Source organism: Microtus pennsylvanicus, chromosome 5 (assembly GCF_037038515.1).
Source record: "Microtus pennsylvanicus isolate mMicPen1 chromosome 5, mMicPen1.hap1, whole genome shotgun sequence".
NCBI lineage: Eukaryota > Metazoa > Chordata > Mammalia > Rodentia > Cricetidae > Microtus > Microtus pennsylvanicus.
The window spans coordinates 131154705-131167168 of record NC_134583.1 but is presented as its reverse complement, the minus strand read 5'-3'; the positions used below and the strand labels follow the sequence as shown (position 1 = coordinate 131167168).

The 12464-nt window shown below is 45.8% G+C and overlaps 1 protein-coding gene and 1 pseudogene across 6 annotated transcripts in view; one reads left to right on the top strand and one right to left on the bottom strand.

Moving 5' to 3' along the window:
- Positions 1 to 5635, bottom strand: part of Add3 (adducin 3) — a 112858-nt gene extending 107223 nt beyond the window's left edge. For 2 of the 6 annotated variants that reach the window (XM_075974368.1, XM_075974374.1), the window contains exon 1: positions 2800 to 3107. The gene's annotated coding sequence lies outside the window, so the exon portion shown is untranslated. Of the gene's footprint in view, positions 1 to 2799; positions 3108 to 5163 lie in introns of those variants that run through there. The other 4 variants (XM_075974373.1, XM_075974367.1, XM_075974376.1 and 1 more) reach the window with 4 other exon arrangements.
- Positions 5636 to 11515: 5880 nt separating this feature from the next.
- Positions 11516 to 12155, top strand: LOC142851427 (large ribosomal subunit protein uL10 pseudogene; annotated as a pseudogene).
- Positions 12156 to 12464: the final 309 nt, after the last annotated feature.

Sequence of the window (12464 nt, the reverse complement as noted above, 5' to 3'; positions counted from 1 at the left end):
AACTGCAAACCTCTTTTGCTTAATATTTTTTTAATTGTTGGTACTCAGTAAACATTTACTGAATGAAAAACCAAGCAAATACATTAATTTTACTTGAAAATAATAGAGTCCCAAGTAGACACACACATACACACACACAGACCCCATATAATTTACCATCTCTAAATGAAATAATTACAGCACATCTTACTGATTTTAGAGGAATACATTCCAAGACCCCAGTAAAAATCTAAAATCACAGGTATATGTATTCTATGGTTATTTTTAGATAAAGTTTTATATATAAATTAGACACAACAGGAATAACAATAACTAATATACTGTACTGTTATAGTAATTAAAACTTGTTTTTTATGAATGATTATTCATTTCTGAAATTTTCCATTTAATACTTTAAAACTATATTTGACTAGCAGTCACTGAAATTCTGGAAAGCAAAACTGCAGATAACTGAGAACTCTTCTATATGCATCTAGCAGATAACAAACCTTCTCCTTCCAAATCAGTCAGGGTGAGTATTCTAACGTGTGTACTTCAGAGAAGATTTAATACAGGCAACCATTACAGTAAATCTCAAACTGTCTTGGCTTTCAGCCAAGGGAATTAAACCAATGACAAAACCCAAAGACCTCCTAACAATCCCAACTATAAATACTTGGCATGGACCCTGAGTTCAGACCATAGCACATTAATGTAAGAGACATGAAATAAAGTATTAAAGTGCTTGCTCATTTAGAATCTCAGTTATGTGACTCAGTCTGTGATTGTTCAGCAACTGTCAAATTGGACTTGAATAGTTTCACTTAAGCGTACATAAAAAGGAAAGACAGCACTGTTGGTTAGACATGTTAAGATTTCCTATTCAAATTCTACATGGCTAATTTTCCCAAAGGAATGTAAAGTAGTGCTAACTATTAATTATGGCAAAAAGTGTTCAAGGTGAGAAACAGATCAGTAACTTGTGCATGTCTTTTGAACAGTCTACACTTCTTCTAACTAATGGATTTCTTTTAGCATTTCCCCCTAACTTTGTGCTGCATGAAGTTATCACAAGGGGCACATCAGCTCTCTTTAATAATTCCAAGCACAGCTTGGGTATCTCCTAATTTACAATTAATCTGTTTGATATATCAATCACGACGGTGCAGCAAACTATAAAAACTGTTGCACATTCTTGAGCAAAACTCACATTCATTCCAGAAAATTATTATTGATAAAAAGGTAAGAAAGAGTAAAGTACAATGTAATTTTCTCATTCATCTTTAACAGTGACTAACTTTTACATTCTGTAAATACCCTCTTATCATGCAAAATAAATATTTTCAGGGGTCATGTGATCATCTATATCATATGCCAAAACTTTACCAAACATTTCCTGGTATCATACATGCAAAAAGCTGCACTGTATTAAAGTCTCATAACCAAGTACCCAAAGAACTCCTTAAATTATCTTTAGCACTCTAAGTAGATAATAAATTGCTGGGTTTTTTTTTTCTTAGCAACTATTGCCAACACGCCAACAGTCCTGGCCAATTTTAAGTTAGCAGAAGCTGAACTGGAAGAATTGTAGAAAAGTGGCCCTCCCCACATTACTCCTCAGTACAGTTAATCTGATCAGCTTTAGGAAAAAGTGAGTTACCATGCAAGTAAGGACAACGCAAATGAGATTTAGCTATAAAATCTTTCCAGAAGTGTTCAAAAAGAAACAATTCTATCAAAGCGTCAGCCCTATACCTTAAATACACAGGTTATTTCAAAAAGACACATTACCCTGTCCTCTCCCTGAATCTCCTAAGACCCACATCAGTACATTTTCAGCACGCTACAGATGGGAGTCCATTCCAAGAAAAGGCAATCTCCTTGCTCACTATAAATTTTCATAATTCATCATAAAGAGCTCACACATGTTAAGGTAGTTCATCCCAAGCCGGAGTCTTATCGATTCCTTCCCGAGCCTTGCTCCTAATCCTCGCCGAAAGCCTCTTGGCTGAGTTAAATCCCACACCACTCCAGCAAAGTCAATTCCAAGAGCACATGTGCCAAGGATATTTAGTGGTTTTCCTTACACTCCCAGTTTAAACGGGCACCTACTTGCAATTAAATCTCTGCAACAATAAAGTTCTTACCATTTTAATAGAGGCCTGGTTTATACTACCTGTCGTGGCCTTGCCTCAACTATTACATACTTCCAAAGAGGTTGGAAGGGCCCCAAACAGCAGGAAACCAAACCTGCTGCCAGCTCGGCTGTCACCCCACAAAGAATACGAAACATGTATGCTTGAAGGAGTAAAGCGTGAGTGTGTGCGAGCGTGTGCGAGCGTGTGTGTGTGTGTGTGTGTGTGTGTGTGCGTGCGTGCGCGCGCCTACTACGTGTGCTGGGGAGGGTCGCGCTGATTAAAGTGTTTGAACAATTTCAACTTGTGACGGAAGTTTCTTGAACCAGGAGGGAAAAAAAAACCCAACAAATCAACACCGTCTCCTTCCACCTTCAGCAAGCGCGGGAACCTCCCACCGTCCCCTCGCGTACCTTCGGGGTCAGCAAGGCTTCGGAAGGCAGAACAGGTTTCTACAACCTCACGCCCTCGCGTGGGGGGAGCCGGGGGTCACCGGGGAGAATCGTGGCCCACGGGACCCCAAGACCCGACCTTGCTCGCACCGCTGCACACCGACCCCTAGCCCCCACGTCTGCGCCCCTCGGCTCGCGCAGGGCTCGCCTTCCCACCCCAGACACGGCAGCAAGAAGTCCCCTCGCGTGGCAAGCGCGGCGGGACCTCCGAACCCCAGCTCCAGCAGGATTACCTCGCAGCGCAGCCGGCTTTGTGCCCCCTCCGGGCTGCAGCGGCCGCCGGGTCAGCCGCAGCCTCCTCCTAAGCGTCGCTCAGCTCCCGAGGACAGGGCCGGGAAGGGAGGGGGCGTGGAGAGGGACCTGGACGCCGAGCCCCCGGACGCTGGAAGCGGCGACACCTGGTCGCTGGCGCGTCTACTTCTCAGTGTTTCAAAACAGATCATTTAAACCCTTTCCTCTCCCTCCCGCCCCTCACCCGGGCGACCGTTACCGGCAGGCGCCTCACGCTGTGGCGGGACTAGCCGAACTACCCCCGAACGTCCTCGGCCCCGCCCCCCTGGGTCCCGCCTCCACAGGGCCTTGACTCCGCCCCCTAGAGACTCGGCCCTCTAAGCCCCTTAGTGCCCCAAAGACCCCGCCCCACAGGTTCGAGCGCCTTGGCCCCGCCTGCCGTAGGCCACGCCCAAGCGCCCTTGATTCCGCCCCCCCACAGTTTTGACCCTCCTAGCGTGCCACTTCCACGCCCCGCCCCAAAGGGGGTCCGAAAGTCCTAGCCCCGCCTATTACAGGCCACGCCCCAGGCCCCTTCACTCCGCCCCGTGCGGGCTCGGCCCTCGAAGCTCAAGAGCGTGCTCCTGGCTCCGCCCTTCTTTCCCCCAGCTCCGCCCCCGAGCGTCCAGGCGCCGCTTCCAGGAGGCCACGCCCACAACAAGCTCTCGCGCTCCCAGGCCACGCCCCCCCGTGCCCCTTGCGATCCCTGGCCCCGCCCCTCGAGGCCCCCTAAGGGCTACAAGCTCAGTGCGGTGGGGGGGCCTATGCGCTCTGCAGGCCGAGGGCCTGCAGCGGGGCGGCTGCCTGGCGCCTCTGCAAGGTCTTCCTGCCTTGGTGCAGCTCCGATCCGCTGCCGGAGAGGGAAACGACCCCGACAGAAACCCGATTGAAAGCGGGAGGGTTACGCCTCGGAAACATCTGCCTCCCCCAGTCCGAACATGCTTCCCCCACCCAATGAGCCTGAGCCTCGGCTTTCAGATTGAGCCTCTGACGCCCACAGAGGCTGCTGGGCTTGGCCGGGGCGGCACTACATGGTTGGACCTCTGCAAGTCCCCAGCAGAAGGGGCCTTGATTTTCTCCTCAGCACACTGGCGTCTCGGGGAGTCTCCTGCCTCCACTCAGTTCCACAGAGGGACAGGGCAAGGGCCTTTAATTCATCTGAAGCAGCCCAAAGTCTGCACTCCTCCTTTGGACTCTTGCCTCTTAAACCTTCTGAGAGCTGACCTCTTGGGAGATGAGAAGTCTAGGCTCGGCCATCAGCCTTCAAAATTAGTCTGAGGCCAGGCAAACTTTGCAACACTCCTTTGCAGAGCTGGGGATCCCTCCACAGGTGACACTGGGCTGCCACCCCCGCCTCCCAGACATGTTTCTCACTCCAACCTATTCTCGAAATAGCCCTCCAGGCACACACTCTCCTCCGCCACCCACGACTTGCACACTCCTCCTGCACACATGCCCTCCACTGCACGAATTCAGCCTCAAGCACACTCCTCCCAGCGCCATTCTAGTGATTCCTGGTCCCTAGGGTTAACCCCACCCCAACACACAGCAAACTTCATTCTCCACCCTTATCTCCCGTCCTTTCCAAGGCACTGGCGACAGGCCACTTCATTTCCTTCCTCATCTGCAGACTCTCTTCCCCCTCAAATACTTCACGTCAGCCCCCTCATCTTCATCCCCTCTTCCTCTAAAAATGTGCTAATTAAAATGTAGTTTCCTCTGCCCACATATGAAGTGTGGCAAACGAATCCCATTCTTGGCACACACTGCAGTTCATTTATCCTCCTTTTCTCTCGCCACTGGACTAAAGCTATAGAAATTTTAGTCAGCCAGTATCACCCATTTTCTTTCCAAAAAGAAAAAGAAAGAAAGAAAGAAAGAAAGAAAGAAAAATCCCTTACCATGCCTTATTAATTTTAAGTACTCCTCAACAATCGTGGGGAAGTCTTGCTAAGGCTCAAGGAGAAAACGATATTTAGGAAACGCTCAGCCCGTCATTTTATTTGCCATTTAAAAATATCTGCAGTGTTTGAGAGAGATTGGGAGTGGCTGGGTTTTCTTCATTTAAAAAGAAAAAAAATGCTTTGCATGTATCAAGGTTAGCCTTTTTATACATAGCCAAAAAAAAAAAAAGTACTGTAGGAGCATATATCATGTAATAGTCTCCACCACACAGGACGTGTGCCAGACAGAGCTGTAGACCCCAGCCCACCTCCAAAGGACGACAGATCCACAGAACGTTTTAAGCATGGCTGATGAAGAGCGCGTTCCACGACCATTCCCTTTTCCCACGGCTCCTGAACAAAACGGCTAAGAGATGTGCTTACCTGCAGACGATCCACAGCCCCTTTGCGTGCAGGCGAGCCGACGTGTGTCTGTCTTCCCTGGCTAGGTGTGGATTCTGCAGTGCTGCACGGGATCCCACTGCAGCCGCGGAGCAGCGGCGGCGGCTGCTTCTCCCAATGCTGAGTAGTAAAGTGTGTGACTTAGAGACTCCACGGTTGCCGTGAGGCGCTTGCTTAGAAGAGAGGAGGCGGAATCTTTCTTAAAGGAATGGGTTTGGTTTTTCCTCTCCACTGTTGCTTCATCAGATGCAAAAAAAAAAAAAAAAAAAAAAAAAAAAAAAAAAAAAAAAGGTGGAATCAGGGAGTTTCTCTCTCTCTTCAGTGCAAAGCAATACAGCTGTGGGAGGTCAAGGTTAAAATTAACCAAGAGAAGGGAGGACGAGAGTGAGTCAATGGGAACTGCTAGAAGCACTAATTTTAAAGAGCCCTCTCACCTCCAGTATTGGGGTTAATTGCCAAAATAAAGTTGTGTGCCTTGAAATGGGTCAACTTCTTGTGCTAATATTTAATTTCCAACCACTGTACTAAACAACCAGAGAGAGGCTATTTAGTATTTACAACAAGCAAGGAAAGAATAATGTAAACTTCATGTGAGTGCTGACACCTATAGATATACCTGAAACGTCTAACATACGCGTGTGCGAGTGCGCAGCACACACACACACACACACACACACACACACACACACACACACCTTGAGGGGGTACTCTTTTGTTGTTGTTGTTTTTGGAGAAGGGTCTTACCAGGCAGCCTTGACTGGCCTGGAACTTGCTATGTAGCCCAGGCTACCAGGCTAGCTCAAACTCACAGAGATCTGCCTGCCTCTGCCTACCAACTTCTGTGATTACAGGTATACACCACTGCACCCAGTCCTAATATATTGTTTGATACTGGCATTTGGTACCAGAAAATATATTATTGCCAGATTTCAGCGTATACTTCCATGTTATAAAATCACAATATTATATACAAAATAAAATATATCTAAAATATTTTTAGAAAATATTCTCAGGGTATACTATGTTATTGAGTGAAAATTCACAAGTTAGCAGCATTAAGAAACTCAAGTGGTTTTGTTTAAGTGCTTGTAAATCTGCTATTTATATAATTAAAATGTGCCCTGACTGTCAGGAGCCTCAAATGTTGTTTTTAGTATTTCTTCATTTAAGCACTGAACATTTATTAACCTTTTCATCACACTGAATATGAAGGTGTGATCTCCAAATAAGAACAGATAAAAAATTCCAGGAAACATTCTGCCATTGATTTTTCTTTCCACAGTTTTTGGTAATAACCTGGACAGTACTGAACAAGTACGAAACTAAAAATTATCATTTGGCTGTTAGGTCTCCATTTTGTAAAATGTGAAAATCTGGGGGGTTGAAATTTCTACTGAAAGAATGCTCAGCAGGGTGGTGGCGGCGGCGGCGGCACGCGCCTATAACCCAGCACTAGACAGGCAGAGGCAGGTGGACCTCTGTGAGTTCAAGGCCAGTCTGGTCTACAGGCGGAGTTTCAGCACTGCTAGGGTGGTTACACAGCGAAATCGTGTCTTGAAAATCCAAACAACAAACAAGCAAACAAAAATGCCAAGGAGCCATTCCCAACTCCAAATATGGGGACTTTGTGGCATTCCAGTATTTTTGTTGTTTAATGCAACTGAGTCCCACTTGAAATTATTTTTCCTTAAAGTGTGCCTTGAAATAAAGCTTAGGAGCTGGGACTATGATTCAGGGTAGAGTGCTGGCCTACTATGCACAAATCCTGGCTTTGATCTCCAGGGCTGGAAGGGTGGGTAGTAAATTTTTGTTTTCAGTGTAACCCAGTTTTATTCGCTATCCCCAAATTATTTTTCAAGTCAACTAACCATTTTGTAAAGTGAATAAAATTCGCCTGAATTAGGATTGTAGGCCTGCCTATGACCAGTCTTCCTGTAGCAGAGCCCTTATTTTACAGATCTCCATTGGCGGGCACTATCACACATATTAATGTCTGCTTGTTCTTTGCGTTTCTATGTGATCTGGATCATTATCAATAGTGTCTTTCCCGTGCTGGACACTGAATCTAGAACCTTCTGTGTGCTAGGTGAGCATTCTCCCACGGAAAGCAGTACTCAGAGTAATAATCCTCCTGCCTCCTTGTATGAGGGGCTGGGCTTACCCTGCTGACATCTGCTAAACGTACCTGACGTTTATGTAAAAGCTGGAGCACCGTCTGGTGAGTCGGAACCGATGTCAGGCTCACCTGTCGTTTTCAGACATGGGAAACGTGGAAATCTGGAGAAGCTAAATTGGGACGGAGTTAGGGACAGAGCTGGGATTGAGGCTGAGCCCCCACCCTTCACACACAAGCAAGGTGAATGAATGATATCCATGAAAATGCCGTTCCGTTCCTTCACTCTGGGGACTTACCAAGACTTGTCAACAAAAACAAAGTGGTGCCGGGCAGTGGTGGCGCACGCCTTTAATCCCAGCACTCGGGAGGCAGAGGCAGGCGGATCTCTGTGAGTTCGAGGCCAGCCTGGTCTACAAGAGCTAGTTCCAGGACAGGAACCAAAAGCTACGGAGAAACCCTGTCTTGACAATCCAAAAAACAACAACAACAACAACAACAAAAAAAAAAACAAAGTGGTTACATGCAAGGACACTGTGTATACCTAGGACACCCTAAAGACATGTTTTAGCTAGTACTTACAGTATCAACACAAATTTTCCTTCAGGTCTGGACACATTTGTGCCAGAAAGTAAAGACATTTGTCAAGAAGAATGTATGTGTATAGAGTCAGCAAGGGGGAAACTCACAACCTTCCATTAGCAAACTCTTGTTTATCTTTTCAAAAATGTACTTATTTAGCTGGGCAGTGGCAACGCACACTTTTAATCCCAGCACTCAGGAGGCAGAGGCAGGTGGATCTCTGTGAGTTTGAGGCCGGCCTGGACTACAAGAGCTAGTTCCAGGATAGATAGGATTGTTACACGGAGAAACCTTATCTCAGGAAAAAAAAAAGAGCTTATTTTTATTTTATGTGGATTTTTTTTTGCCTGTGTTTATGTCTATGTGAAGGTGTCAGATCCCCTAAAGTTGGAGCTACAGACAGTTGTGAACTGTCATGTGGGTGCTAGGAATTGAACCTGCGTCCTCTGGGAGAGCAGCCAGTGCTGTTAACCTCTTAGCCATCTCTCCAGCCCCCGACTCTTGTTTATCTTGTAGAACCTTTTCCTAGCCATCGGGCTGTTTCTAAACACACGTTGGTGCCTTTGCTTTTGTCTGCATTCTCAAACATGCCTGCCATAAGGAAAGGCGTTTTTGTTCATTTGTTTTTTAAGCCATGGAAAGTAAAGCCTTATATAAACATATTTTTGAGCCTGGCAGTGGTGGCGCACGCCTTTAATCCCAGCACTTGGGAGGCAGAGTCAGGTGGATCTCTGTGAGTTCGAGACCAGCCTGGTCTACAAGAGCTAGTTCCAGGACAGGCTCCAAAACCACAGAGAAACCCTGTCTCGAAAAACAAACAAACAAACAAAAAAACATAACAAAAAAACCCGTATTTTTGGTCTTTGGAAAAGCTTTTGGGATACCGAAGGCCTTGGGCAAAAGACTAGTATATCCCAATGGTGACCCAGTATTCCTGGTGAAGAAGCTGGCATCAATCTAAGACCAGGCCCCGAGCTTCAAGGAAGCATTAGTGTTGTAATGTTAGATGCACTGCATGTTAGATGACATAGCAACTCTGGTGCCATGTGTACCTAGCAAGAGACTTCTCATCACATTGACACCTAAAAGAAAACGGGGGGGGGGGGGGGTCCCTTACCATGAGGGAATTGAAAGAAATTAGTTTCCCAGTTTCTTTCATCTACTTTTGTTTATACTTCTTTTCTGCCTGGAAGTCTTTTCATCTGTGAGGTGGCAGCGAACAATGAATAAAACAGTGATTATCTGTAGGATTCAAAGCATGCACAACCCCCAAATTAAACACTTGCCTTTGTATCTTTCCAAAATGCTGAGCACAGTATCTTCTGGAAAGGTACTTAATAGCTACTTTTTAAAAAAAATGAATGCACAATTTAGTGAATGAATTGCCTCTCAAATGCCCTGGAGCTGATGACAGAGTGGTTTTGTTTCTGTTTTAGTTTGCATTGTCTGAAAGACCCGAGTCTATTCTCGGCCCCCCTTTCCTGACACAGTCATGATCTAAGGGACACACAGCCTTCTTTCTACAGAGTGCTTTCAGTGTGCCTGATTTGTATTCTCCAATTAAATTGTGGCCACAGACCTCCACATGAGCTCTGGTAAGATCAAGCTGTGACAGAGACACTTTCTGCCAAGAAAACATAGGCCTAAGATTCCAAATCTTGGTGTTCTGGTTTTGTGACACCGACTGGTCATATGACCTCAAACAAGTTTCTCGATATCCTGGGTGAGCCAAGTGGTGGAGGCGGCTTGAAATGCTTGCACTAACTGCTTTATAGGCGTGTGAAGTTTAAATGAAATACATAAGTGTGAAAATGCTTTGAACTTCTCAAAGCACTATAAAAATATAAGGTGTTATTATAAGAAGATGCTTTTTAAATCAATTATCTAGTTCAAGAGACTTTCCCTAAACAACCTGTTCTGCTGCCTACTGCTTCAGAAAGAAAACAGCTCTCTCTCAAACACAAACACACACCACACACAGACACACACACACACAGATACATGCACACCCCTGCTGTTTCCAATTTATAACTTTCTCGGCTTTGAGGATTTTCCCCTGTGTAGGGAAATAGGATCTACAGTTGAATACACAGTGTTCAACAAGTACAGAGAGCTCTCTCCATAGCCCAGTTGTCCAAATTTGCTTTTTTAAGTACTTAGAAAAATAGACATTCCGAAGCCTAGCAACCTTCGTGAACTATATAATGTCACATGCGATTGGTGGGCTGGAAGAGACATTGCTTGCAACTTGACCCACACTGCACACATCCTGATCACCCCTCTGCGCCAAACCAGTCTGGGAGCAATTGAGGAACAAGGCAGAGAGGACTGACAAGGAGCTCATGCTAATGAGTTTTCTATTCTCCAAGGAGACATAATCAGGGCAAATGCTCAAGGGCTCACCAGCATATTTTATTAGCACTATGTGACCTATATGGTTTGTTTTAAAGGAATTACTTTAGCTAACATCTGACAGACAACTGTTTAAGTCAGGCTTGATAAATCTCTGTGGGTTTGGAGAACCATCACCCTCAGGGTTCTCTCTCTCTTTTTTTAAGTATTTATTTCCTATGTGGTGGCTTAAAAATCATCATCATCAAGTAAATAAACAGCTGCTGGGGGCTGGAGAGATGGCTCAGTGGTTAAGAGCATTGCCTGCTCTTCCAAAGGTCCTGAGTTCAATTCCCGGCAACCACATGGTGGCTCACAACCATCTGGAATGAGGTCTGGTGCCCTCTTCTGGCCTGCAGACATACACACAGACAGAATATTGTATACATAATAAACAAATAAATAAATATTAAAAAAACAGGTATTTTTTGGGGACTGGAGATATGGCTCAGTGGTTAAGAGCACTGACTGCTCTTCCAGAGGACCCGGGTTCAATTCTCAGCACCCACATGGCAGCTCACAACTGTCTGAAGATCCAGTTGCAGGGGATCTGACACCTTCACACCAATGCACATAAAATAAAGTTAAATAAAGCATAAAAATATTTAAAAAAAAACAGCTGCCTCAAATAAGAACCAGCTAATGAGCTGGGCAGTGGTGGCACAGGCCTTTAATCCTAGCACTTGGGAGGCAGAGGCAGGCGGATCTCAGTGAGTTCAAGGCCAGCCTGGTCTACAGGACAGCCAGAACTGTTATACAGAGAAACCTTGCCTCGAAAAACAAAAAAACAAAAAATCAGTCCATCCATAGACAACAATACAAACTCCTATGAAATTGATTTAAGAGTCATCAGGTCTGGACCCTGTGCCTGCTTTGGTGAAAATTTTCTCACAGGAAAATGCCTATAGAACAGGAGAAAGGTGGGACTCCCTGGGTGTGGGGATATATATGTATATATGTGTGTGCGTATACATATATATTTTTTCTGTGAGTAAACACTTTAAATAAATGACATCATTGTTTAAAACAGTTATGAAGTAGCAATGGATAAAATTTTATGATTGGAGGATTACCACAACATGAGGAATTATATTAAAGGGTCACACCATTAGGAAGATTGAAAACCACTGATTTAAAAAAAAGAAAAAAAAAGGAGTCCTCATCAGGCCTTCTCTCATCAGGCATTCCCATTGGAGAGACGTGGTCTTTAAATCTTGTGTAGCAATCCCTGGTACCCCCATCGCTATGATGCGACCCAGGAAGATGGGGTGGCTTTGGAAAAGAGATCATCCAAATTCTGAGGTTTACCCAAAATGTTCCTTTGTGGAAACAGAGAACGTAGGCTCCGGTCAAATGCAGCATATCTGCATGGCCCTTGGAGGGAAGGCTGCGGTGTTGATGGACAAGAACCCTGGGGTGCGAAAGGCCATTCCAGGGCATCTGGAATGCAAGCTGACTCTGGAGAAACTGTTGCCTCATATGCAGGGCATGGGGGCTTTGTGTTCACCACGGAGGACCTCGCTGAGATCAAAGGCATGCTGCTGGCCAATGAGGTACCTGCCGCTTCTGGGGCTAAGGCTATGGTTTCTTGTGAAGTCACTATGCCATCCCAGAACAGTGGTCCGGAGCCCCCAAACCTCCTCCTTCCAGGCTTCAGACCTCCGCCGTGACCTCCCCAGAGGCACATCTAAAACTCCGAGGGTGTGCTGATGGTTATGATTACAGATAGAGTGAGGGGTAGCATAGCGCATCCTTGTAGATGCTGACCGCCTCCCCTTTCTTCTATGGGTCGATCATCCAGCAGGTGTTTGACAACAGAGTGCTAGATGTCATAGAGGAAACTGCATTCTCATTTCCTTCATTGGGGGTGCTGTGGTGGTTTGAATAGCTATGTCCCCCCAAAACTCATGCCTTTGAGTGCTTGGCCCATAGGGAGCAGCACTATTAGGAGGTGTGGCCTTGTTGGAGTAGGTGTGTGTCGCTGTGGTGGAGGTGGACTTTGAGGTCTCATACATGCTCAAAGCGCTCCCAGGGCGGCACTTAGTTGCTTCTGCTAGGGGTGGAACAAGATGTAGACCTCTCAGCTTCTTCTCCAGCACCATGTCTGCCTGTACGCCGCCATGAAGATAATGGACTAAACCTCTGAAACTGTAAACCAGACCCAGTTAAATGTTTTCCTTAATAAGAGCTGCCGTGA